The sequence below is a fragment of the Xiphophorus hellerii genome, chromosome 7, assembly GCF_003331165.1.
Source record: "Xiphophorus hellerii strain 12219 chromosome 7, Xiphophorus_hellerii-4.1, whole genome shotgun sequence".
Classification (NCBI taxonomy): domain Eukaryota; kingdom Metazoa; phylum Chordata; class Actinopteri; order Cyprinodontiformes; family Poeciliidae; genus Xiphophorus; species Xiphophorus hellerii.
This window is the reverse complement of record NC_045678.1, coordinates 28,580,557-28,592,582: the sequence shown is the minus strand read 5'-3', so window position 1 is coordinate 28,592,582 and position 12,026 is coordinate 28,580,557. Positions and strand designations below refer to the sequence as shown.

At 41.2% G+C, this 12,026-nt stretch overlaps 2 long non-coding RNA genes across 2 annotated transcripts; one reads left to right on the top strand and one right to left on the bottom strand.

The window, feature by feature from the left end:
• Window positions 1-1,700: 1,700 nt before the first annotated feature.
• Window positions 1,701-3,147, bottom strand: LOC116723631 (uncharacterized). The gene is made up of 2 exons (XR_004340020.1): window positions 2,019-3,147; window positions 1,701-1,901 (listed from the first exon to the last, which is right to left on the bottom strand). It is a non-coding gene; the product is annotated as an uncharacterized LOC116723631 (long non-coding RNA).
• Window positions 3,148-7,503: 4,356 nt separating this feature from the next.
• LOC116722637 (uncharacterized) lies at window positions 7,504-8,360 on the top strand. Its single transcript, XR_004339803.1, has 2 exons — window positions 7,504-8,189; window positions 8,266-8,360. It is a non-coding gene; the product is annotated as an uncharacterized LOC116722637 (long non-coding RNA).
• Window positions 8,361-12,026: the final 3,666 nt, after the last annotated feature.

Genomic DNA, 12,026 nt, shown 5'->3' with positions numbered 1-12,026 from the left:
CTTACTCTTCCTGTCCCCCCCCTTCTCCTCCTCTCCCCCCCCTTACCCTTCCTGTCCCCCCCTTCTCCTCCTCTCCCCCCCTTACCCTCCTTCCCCCCCTTCTCCTCCTCTCCCCCCCCCACTCTTCTTGTCTCCCCCCCTTCTCCTGCTCCCCCCCCCTTACCCCACCCCCTACTCTTCGTCTCCCCCCCTTCTCCTCTCTCCTCCCCCCCCCCCCCTTACCCCCCCCCCCCTGATTGGAGGGGGGGGAATTACCTGTTCATCCTAACAATATTTTGCAGCAAAACCATGCCTTAAGCAGGTCTTGAACTAAGAATCATCGGGACCAAAGCACAGTCTTTATCCAGTGTGCCATCCAAGCAACTGGCAACCTTGACGCTCGAACTTCTACAAATACCACATAGTCAGTTTTCCTTGTGAAATTTTAAAACCATGCTGGTCTTGAACTAAGAACCATCGGGACCAAAGCACAGTCTTTATCCAGTGTGCCATCCAAGCAACTGGCAACCTTGACGCTCGAACTTCTACAAATACCACATAGTTAGTTTTCCTTGTGAAATTTTAAAACCATGCTGGTCTTGAACTAAGAACCATCGGGACCAAAGCACAGTCTTTATCCAGTGTGCCATCCAAGCAACTGGCAACCTTGACGCTCGAACTTCTACAAATACCACATAGTCAGTTTTCCTTGTGAAATTTTAAAACCATGCAGGTCTTGAACTAAGAATCATCGGGACCAAAGGACAGTCTTTATCCAGTGTGCCATCCAAGCACCTGGCAACCTAGACGCTCAAACTTCTACAAATACCACAAATGTGATTCACTGTCATCCTTTGATTTTCTTTCTGGCTGAAATGCTTTTATGGTGATTAACAGCAAGTAAAAAGGTTTTGTATTTTTTCGTAAAGTTTCACTAAACATTGACTTTTTTTTCATCCTGGGTTGTAGAAAAAGATATTAGACTCTTTATGAGGACATTAGTTACAATGCAAATAACACCCAATTTTTACAACAAATGCTTAATGTCACTGACCCACCCGTTACATCTTCATCTCTCCTGAAAATATTTTCCACAATGTTGGGAGTGCAAATTTGAGCATTTCTAATGAAAACATGACTTTTTGCTTGTCCTGTTTACAAAAAAGTTGGGAGAACTCCAACTTTTAAAGGTCGGTGTCTGTCGGAAACAGGACTTGAACCTAGTATTTTTAGGTACTAAGCACATATGTAATCGACTGCGCTATCCAAGTTAGGATAGTTTTGTTCATTAAGTTGCTTTCCACTGGAAAAATTTAAAGTTCTATCCCAGGCTGAAGTATGCTCATACTGCACCATTCCTAAACAACAAATTACCTTTTGTTTTCCCACTTACGTTCACAAAAAGTGGGGAGCATTTGTGTGTACATGTGCTTAAACATTTAAGTTGTAACTATGGTTGAGCACTTATCTTGGAGAAAAGAGTCACTGCTCATTAATACCTTAAGTAGCAAATTTGACAACCACTGCTCTTCTGGTACTTACCACACTCAAAGCAGTCAATGTAATTGCTAAAAAAGACTTGATATTATTATCACAGCAAAGTTGAGAGGCACCATGCTATTCTGCAGTTCATTTTGACATGTATGGCCTGGTTTCTTGGTGACTTAATTTAGATATTAACACATACACATGCTCAGAGTTAGAACAAAACATGCACAGGGTTGTGGGTTGTGTACATATTATGGTTAGCACAAACCTTAGGTTTTTCAACATGAGAAAACATTAAAAAAATATTCTATATGGCAAACGTCTGTGACATTGATTTGTAGATAGATTATTGATGTTGGTAGCGGATCCATCAGCAACATGATGAAGGGCTCCAGCATTGGGTAAGTCGATGGATGGATGCAGCATCTTCAATTCTATGAAACGTCATCGTAAAAAGAAGGTTGGTAAAGCTATATTTGGGTATGATCCCCTGCACCAAGAAAAAAAAAAAACAAGCATTGATTACATACATACATGGAATCAAACTTAACTGAAGAGCGCAGCAGTTTTTTTCTTTGGTGTGAAACAATTAGAAATATTCTCAAACAGCTTTAGTTTTTGTCTTTGGAGAGACAAAACCAGCCAGGCACAGGCATCACCTTATTCTCTCAAGCTGCAGCGTTGGCACCCGAGTTCCCATCCCACCTGCAGCCATGTGACATAAAATATGCTACAGACTCCGATTTTAGCAGTATATTGCTAGTTGCCTGTTTTACATTGCTCGTTCTGCTTACAAAAAGAAGAAATTTATGTTTTTATTTGATCAGAAAGGACCAACTCATTTCGTTATTTCCATCTGATCAGTGCAATGTTCAGATAGCTCCAATTGCACTGTGATATGGCAGCATCTGCAACACAAAAAGTACATCAATCATTTCAATTCTATCACAGATACATTTCAATTGATCCTAGTTAAACAATACAGCAAGGTTAATTTGGCAGATGGTATCGAGTTATTGATTTTCATCATTCACTCCTCCTGGATGAGCACGTAGCAACAGCAGGAAACCGCTTGCATTGAGTTGTTGACTTTAAAGTGGTCCGTCATGCAAGTGGTGACAGTGGAATGGAAAAACTCTCCTTAAACTGGAAGACACCTCCAGCAGAACCCGGCTCAATACAAGCGATGACGACCGACTGGGGATTGGAGCAGATACACACACACGAAAAAACAAACAAACAAAAAAGCAGAACTGATGTTGGATTATTTTTGATGTTCATAAAAAGTTAAGAGCAGAATATGAAGAAGGATTTGCTGATGACAGCATTATCTCAACCAATGTCCTCTTCCAGTACGGCACCACAGCCGAAACTGAATGCCTCATCAGGTGCAGCTTCTGTGGAGAGAAAAATAAATGAACGAAAACAAAAAAAAAGTTAGTTCAATTAACAGCAAATATCTTTTTGTGGTTCTCCTTCTCCTAATAACATGAAGGGGAAAAAAAGACTGAAAATCATATTACAATTTTCAAAGCCAAGCAGAAAAAGAGGACGCAACTTAGAAATATTGCTGGCGCCAAACAGCCACACAGTTGACTGGGTAAGGCTATGATTAAAGGCAACAGTAGAGTTGCCAGAGACCTGGCAAGTCTCACACCGCAGATCCGATGAGGCGACTGACAGGGAGAACCCCTCACCTGGACGAATCAGCGTGGCCGGCTCTGAGCCGAAACCCACCTTCAACCTCAACACCTGCTCCACCAAAGAAAAACAAACAAGCAGCTGCAACCAAAACGGTTCCACCGACCCCGCTCCCAAGGACAGAGCGACCAGCCCGGGCCTCAAAACATTCTGACTCTGTGGGAATCCCACTGATAAACAGATTTTCTGTACTCCAGCCTGAGCCTCTGAGTGAAACCTCGCTTTCAAACATCAACAATGAGGCAAGTCTAACACATCCACCCCCCAAAGCTCCAAAGGACAAAGCGGCTACCAGGAAAACGAAAGGTATGCCAAAAGTGCTTATTGTTGGAGATGAGGCAGTAAATGGAATCAGTCACGTTTGCAATCCCAAGAAAACGAGAGTGATTTTTTTTCCTGGTGACACTGTATCTGATTTAACCCTCCTGTTATGTTCGTTTCTAGGGTACAGCAAAAATGTTCGTGGGTCAATTTGACCCAGGGAGTGTTTAATCATGCAATAGTGTCAGAAACCAAAAAATTCCTCCAAAACATTTTTGTATCTGATTATTAACTCCAATACTAACCATTTCAATCAATATTTGTGCAATGATGTTTTATTATTTCTCAGAAATTAAGGATCAATGACGACAACCTGTTCATTTACTCATTTGGACATAAAAAATGGAATTTTGATTTTTAATGTCCACTGAAAAAAACCTAGACACAAAAAAACAATAATTTCCTTGAAGTTGACCTTTGGTAAATTATTTTATATTATACTTTTTTTTTTTACCAAAGGGTGATCTTTATAATTGAACTTGAGACACACATACTGTTCTGGGTCAAATTGACCCGCTGATTAAAATCAAGATAAATGAGTCATGCAGAGAGTATTTATGTTTTTCTCCACTTCTGCTGAGTGTCCACTCAGTGTGGGTGGAGTTTGTCCACAGGAACAGAAAAGATTCCCGTCAAAGGTTGTGTGAACACCTGCTTTCTCGCAGTTTCCTAGTGAAGTAAAGAGAATAGTGAGAAAGTGGGCTTGTGTGTGTGTGTTTGCGTGTGTTTGTGTGTGAGTGTGTGTGTGGTGAAATATGGTTCATAACTGCAAGGAAACATATAAAATTGGACATTATAAAATCTTTTTTTGCACTTTAACCTGACTGCCGGGTCAAATTGACCCGAACAGTATCGATGTAAAAAGTAGACCTAGGGTTTGGTACAAATGTGTAAAATGAATAAATTTTCAACTTATGTCTAGAGTGCACCTATTAAGACAAATAGAAAACGTTTCATGCAAAAATAATGCTTCTATTATTTTTTTTTAATTTGTAAATTTTAAAACGGGTCAATTTGACCCGGAACATAACAGGAGGGTTAACTCGTAAAGTTCTCTCGCTAACCGCTGATCAGCCAGATATTGAGTCCTCAGTTGTGCATGTTGGAGCCAACGATCTGGCAAAGCAGAAATCTGAGATTCTGAAAAAGGACTTTAATATCCTTCTGAAAACTATGGGAAAGTTAAAAATGAAGTTATTTCTCAGTGGTCCAATTCCATCACCTCAATGGGGAGACGAAAAACACTCCAGGCTGGACATGATAAACAAATGGCTGATTAAAAGCTGCTCTGCCAGCTCAGTGATCTTCATCGATAACCTCTGGATCTATTGGCAGCGCTTTCACCTTTTTGGAAGAAGTGGACGCAATCTTAATAAACATGGGATAAAGCTGCTCACTGCAAATCTTTTTCACTTTATCAACAAGGACAGCAACGTGATCATCGCTTCAGAAGAACAGGCTCAAGGATTTCTGACTAGGAAGAAACCTTATCAGGAACAAAAACAAGTTGATACATCGACTGGAGACGGAGCGACTGGTTCCCGTCCTCCTTCTCCCCTCCCTCTCTGCTCACCCTCTCATTCACAGGATTCACAAGATACACATGGAGAAATGTCTTCTGGACCGGAGTTTCTTAAATTTACAGATGGAATGAATCAACAAGTTTTACTTGGGACGTCTCTCCTCAGCGCTCACGTAGCAGACCTCACTTCATTTAAGCCACCTGACTCTAACGTCCCAGAGGATCCATCACTCTGCGTTTCTGAGGTCTGAGGCCGGGGTCCAGACTTTATCTTTACACCCTTCTTGCTCCAGAATGTGTCTGGCCCCCTGGCACTGCAGAACAGGACATTACCTGTCCGGATAACTACAAGAAAATTTACAAGAAACAGAAACATAAAATACAGGGGACATAATTCAAACATCAGACTGATCCCCTTCCTAAAGGAACCTCAGACTGAAGATTTCTTGGCCTCCAAGTCACTTAAACTCTTTTAAATACAAGATCTCTCTGTGCTAAAGCTCTATTAATTAATGATTTCATCACTGAGCATGACATCGATGTTATGTTTCTGACAGAAACATTGTTGAATGATAATAATGAATCGATCGTACTAATTGAATCTGCGCCTCCTAACTACAATTTCTTCAGTGAGAATAGAAAACACAAAAAACGAAAAAACGAGGGTTAGGGTGGCTTCAATATTTAAGAATACCATAAATAGTAGTAAAATCTCTTTGGGTCACTTCACCTCTTTTGAGTATCTTGGAATTGAGGTTAAAGGCCACAAACGAACTTTGACAGTAACTCTATACAAAACTCCAACTTTTATGGAAAATTTCTTTACTGACTTGAATGAACTTCTATCTCTTATATGTATTGATTATGACTGTTTAATAATTGTTGGTGATTTCAACATTCATGTTGACAACCCCCAAGACAGAGGGGCAAAAAAGCTCGCTAATATTTTAGAGGCTTTTGGTCTAACACAACATGTCAAACAAGCAACACACACTCAAGGACACACACTGGACCTGGTTATCAGTAAGGGTGTGAATATTTCCAATCTCTCTGTAACTGATGTCGCATTGTCGGATCACTTCCTGTTATCTTTGAAAGTTCTTTATCTTTTAACCCACTTGGACAAACAGCAACCATCACAAAACGTTCTCTCACTGACAACACAGCAGAAACTTTTAATCAAATCTACTCTTCTTCCTCACCCTTAAGCTGTAATGATGTAGATAAGTTGGTAAATGATTTTCAGTCTAAAGTCTCAGATATTATTGATTCCATTGCCCCAATTAAAATGAAGGTTTTGTCTGGTAAAAAGAAATCTCCATGGAGAAATACACAAACAGTTAGATCTGCAAGACAACTCTGCCGCAGGGCAGAACGAAAATGGCGTAAAACTCAACTCCACGTTCATTGTGACATCTATAAAGAAAGACTGCGTAACTATCATTTAACACTAAAACATGCAAGAGAGGCTTTCTTTGCAGATGTCATAAACAAAAACATTAACAATGCTCGAGCTTTATTTGTAACAGTTGACAGAATCACAAACCCTCCTGTGACGTTACCGCCTGAATTCCAATGTATTGCCGCCTGCAACCAGTTTTCCAGCTTCTTTTCAGAGAAAATTCAAAAAATCAGAGCATTAATCTGTACATCCACTATAAAGTCAGTACCAATGCTGTGCCCAAACAAAACAAATACAGGAAAAATGACCCAATTTCAACTACTTAATTATAAAACCCTACAGGAAATTATAAGTCAACTAAGCTCCAGTTCCTGCTGTCTGGATGTCCTAGATCTATAACTCTAGAACATTTCTTTAAGAAAGTCCTGCCTGTTATTGCTGCTGATCTGATCCAAATAGTAAACTCATCGCTCTCATCAGGCGTTTTCCCCCAGGCTTTGAAAACAGCAGTAATCAAACCACTGATAAAAGAACAATCTGGACAAATCACTAATGCAGAATTACAGGCCGACCTTTGACCTCCCATTCATCAGCAAAGTTATTGAAAAAGCTGTGTGTAAACAATTAACTAGCTTCCTAACTATAACCAATGTCATGTTCCGGGGTCTTTTAGCTCCTTTGTGGAGTTTTTGTGCATGCACTCGTTTTTCTCCACCACTAGATGGCGCCTTTACCATTCCGTCGGAGGGCGTGGATGACGTCATCCCACACCTGATGCGAGTTTTGGCTCATCAGCGAGATGTTCAAGAGGAGCTGACTGCCAGTCCTTCGGCGCCTGAGTGTTAGCCAGTCACGGTACCTCTGAGCCCCTAGAAGCTTGCTTCTGGTTTGCCTTGTTGATCTGCTCCTAGTGAACATTTTCTTTGTTGCTTCTCCTGCCTCCAGGTGTTTCCTCCTGGCTCCTGTTGGGTAAATTGTATTGTTTTTAATAATTATCAAATATTTGTTGTATCATGTAGCCTTGTAGTTACATTTAGATAATTTTACTTGTATGTTTTTTCTCTTTTACTCCTAATTTAAGTATGGGTAATGTTTCTGTGTGTTAAATAACTTTGATTCCTTCCTAAGGCCTCCCTGGGAAATAGAGGTGACAGCTACTCTCAGCAGTTGTTGCCCTGCAGGACTTCCTACGAGACAGAGGTGCTAGTTGCTCCCAGCTGAGTTTATCAGTCCTGCAATAAACTCTGCTTTGTTCTTCTTTGTGCTACAAAGCCGTTGCTTTGAAGCTATACAACGTGTCCTATTCGACGCCGTGCCTGGAGCAGAAGAATCTAGAGTGTAGATAACATGTGTCTAGATAGTGAATGTCATTAGCGCTGCAACTATGTGATGAATTGTTTTCCCCCTCCCTTTGAGAAGTTGCAGCGCCCGGTGTAAGAGGGTTTCTAAAAGCAATAAAAAGCGAGGAGGGGACAAATGTGTTTCAGAGCGGTTGGAGATTTGTAACTGTAAGCACGTCTCTGTCTGCTCTCCTCGCGAGAACAAAGAATTTAACTCTCTCGTCTTTCCTGTGTTTGTTTAAATTGTCTCTAATAGGTATTTAGACCTGACACTCCTCTACAACCGCTGATCCTGAGCCTACCTGTCCGCCCTCCGACGTACTCCCTTTGCCTCCTGGATCCCCGCTGTCAGACAAGACGACCACCTGGAACCTCTGAGAACTAAAACCCCGGACGCTGCAGTTACCCTCTCACTTCTCTAACCTGCCGATCACAAGTAAGATCTGCCCCTTCACTCTTAACGTTGTCATTTCCTACAAACCTGAACTCATCACCTCCCTCTGCGTCTCTAGTGAACTGTTTGTTCCCTGAACCAGCCTCTCTCCCTGGACCCGACCCGAGCCAACTATTCCTGCCAGCAGTGTTTTCAATAAATTTATCTTTATTTTCACATTGCTCTCCTGTGTGATGATCTGCATGTGGGCTTGAAAAACGCACCCATCATGACAACCAACCTCTTTGACTCCTTCCAGTCTGGTTTCCATGGTTACCACAGCACAGAGACCGCCCTCGTAAAAGTGTTCAATGACATCCATATAAATACGGACTGTGGGAGAACCACAGTGCTGGTTCTGTTGGACCTCAGTGCAGCTTTTGACACTGTTGACCATGACATATTACTGAATCGACTGGAGAGTTGGGTCGGACTCTCCGGTCCAGTGCTTAACTGGTTTGAATCCTACATAAAGAACAGGGATTTCTTTGTTTCAATTGAAAACTTTTCATCAAAGAGGTCAAAGGTCACATGTGGGGTACCCCAAGGTTCAATCCTAGGACCCCTTTTATTCAATATTTATATGCTCCCACTAGCTCAGGTTATAACAGGAAATAATATTAGCTACCATAACTATGCAGATGACACACAGCTCTACATTACGATGCCACCAGGTGACCTTTGACCCCATCCAATCACTGAACAGATAAATGTGTGGATGTGCCAAAACTTTCTCCAGCTGAACAGAAACAAAACTGAAGTTATTATTTTTGGACCTAAAGAGGAACGATCTAGAGTCATAGATGTAGAGTTATAGATCTAGAGTCAATGCACAGCTTCAGTTATTACAACTGAAAACCAGCGATCAGCCCGAAACCTAGGAGTAGTGATGGACTCTGACCTGAACCTCCAGAGCCACATAAAGACGGTTACAAAGTCGGCCTTCTATCACCTGAAGAACATTTCCAGGATTAAAGGACTAATGTCTCAGCCAGATCTAGAGAAACTCATCCATGCGTTTATCTTCAGTCGTATTGATTATTGCAACAGTGTCTTCACAGGTCTGTCCAACAAATCAATCAAACAGCTGCAGCTGATCCAGAATGCTGCTGCTCGCGTTCTCACTAAAACCAGGAAGATAGAGCACATAACACCAGTTTTAAAGTCCCTCCACTGGCTCCCTGTAGCTCAAAGAATAGACTTTAAAATACTGTTGCTAGTTTATAAATCACTGAACGGCTTAGCACCACAATACATGAAAGATCTGCTGTTGTTGTATGAACCTTCCAGACCTCTCAGGTCTTCCGGTTCTGGTCTGCTCTGCATCCCCAGAACCAGAACCAAACGAGGAGAAGCAGCTTTCAGTATCTATGCACCACAAATTTGGAACAAACTTCCAGAAAACTGTAAAACAGCTGAAACACTGACTTCTTTTAAATCTCAACTGAAAACCTACCTGTTTAGAACTGTATTTGAAATGTAATCAATTTCAAATTTATTGATGTAACTTGACTTCTATGTTGCATTGTGATTCTGTGTTTGTAATGATGTAAAGCACTTTGAAATGCCTTGCTGCTGAAATGTGCTATACAAATAAAATTTGATTGATTGATTGATCGAATAAACTGTCCACTACATACATTGCAAATACCACCATAATAATTTGTTCTATCCTCCAAATGCTTAAGAAAAAAAAGAGTCGCACCAATTCTGTCAACGTTAAAGGAAAATCCAACAACACCTTATTGTTCACTTGAGAGACTTGTTTTTTTTTCTTTACAGTTCAGACTGTGGAGTCTTTTGTAAGTGATACAAAGGCAATAAAGGAATCTGTGTGTGGTTGAAAATGAGATCAAGAAGCTACACAGGAATGTGAACAAAGCAGGCGCTGAGCACTCGTCAGCCTTAACATCCATTTGATCAAAGCTTCGCCATTTATAGAAAAAAATAACTTTGATGCTGTTACAACACCTGAGCAACTAATCAATCACTTTGACAGTGATCACTGGGCTTCATTTTAGGCCTTTACACTTTCCTCAGATGTTCAAAATCTTTTTTTTTTCTTTTAATGCAAGTAAAACAAAATTGTCTTAAGCAGAAAATGTTGAGCCCCAGCACATTCGTGTCATCTTAGATAAGATCTTCTCTACAGTTTGCGCCCCCTCGAGCATTACACCTGCAGTGGAAGGCATCACTTTCCCACAGAGGCTGGCATTTCAGTTAATGCCGAGGCCAGGCCGGTAATAGATTCATTTAAGTAATTATTTAGAGACGGAAAGAGAAATGGAGAGGGAGGGAGATACAGAGGGAAAAAGACAAAGTGGTAGATCGACAGTAAGGGGGGTGTGCAAGCGCCGATGATTCAATTTTGCTCCAAAATCCTTATGGAACGCAACAGATAGCCATCGCCGAGGAAACGAGAAAACGGGCAAGACAAAATGACATTACATGGAAACGTATTGACCGTCTACTGTGTGAAAAATGTAATGTGTCCCGGCGAAAGTGCAACTGTGCATATCACGCACATTAGGAGTCTGAATACTGACACGCAAACAGCACCAACAGTGCCATTAGGACCGTTCTGAATGCGAGCAACCATAACAGGTATCCTGTGCGGCTGCTCTACAAGCACCTGTGACCCATTTGTGTCTGGGACTCGGATCAAAATCTCCACTTAATCAGACAGAAGTAATTAGGAATTGTTTGCCCAGATGGAGGCAGCCCCACCACCCCACCCCAAAGTGTTACCTGCTCGGCGTCGCACAGCATGTTTAGAAATTCCATCGCAAATTAAATCTCAATTTAGCCCGCGATATCTCATTCTCTCCGACACTCGGAGGCACTTAAGAAGTTGCCTCCGAGCGACGATACGAAGCAGAGGGAGGGGAACACAGTGATCCTGCTTGCTGGCAGATTATTTCATAGCAGAGGAAGGGGATGTGCCTTCTCTCCAACATTGTAGCTCGGTATATTATAACGTCTGCGATAGTGGTGAGGAGAAAGATGGAGTCGTGCCATGGGAATCTGACTTGTAAGCATACTTGCTGGATGTGCTGAACGGAACAAAAGCAGAAACTTCACACAGATTTGCCAGTGCTGATTATTGGGGGGGAAAAAAGTGATGCCTGAAGAACTCACGTGTACAAGGAAGGGAATAATGTGCCTCCCACGTAATGGAGATTTCAAATGAATCTATTGGCTTCCAAAACATTGACCTGCAGAGAAGCTGCAAGTGCTGTGGTGTTTGGAAATTACAGTAAGGAAAGAGAAGAAATCTTTCCATTATGACCTGTTCTGAATACAAAATTCAGCATTTCAGTAATACACTGACTAATAAAAGAAGGGGATCTCCACAGTCACTAACAGGGAGGTTCCTGGATGTGGGAGGAGTTTGTGTAAGACGTGATTGGTTAAATTAACTAATAAAAGAAGAAGGGGATCCATGTGTGAGGTTGGAAGTTGCATGAAATAGAAGACACTGAAGCTGCAGATGTGCCAATAAAAACATGAATAACAATTTGACTTCGATAATAGGATCATGAGAAGTATAAGACTATAAATTCACAACATGTTAAAAGGGAACATCAAACAGCGATACGCAATTACTTGTCTTAAGGAAATAAAGAAAGAAAAATCCCCTTTCTTAAAATAACGTTTTACATTTCTTTAGATTTCTTTCACTTTTGCTAGCAGGTCAAATAATTATATTTTAATTGATGTTATTGCAGTAAATGCTACACCTACAAAAGAACAATTTTAAAACTTGGATGTACATAATCTTTATCTGTGTCCTCTGGAAGCAAAACTGCTCCTCCGCCCCCAAAAGCTGCGACCTCTGGT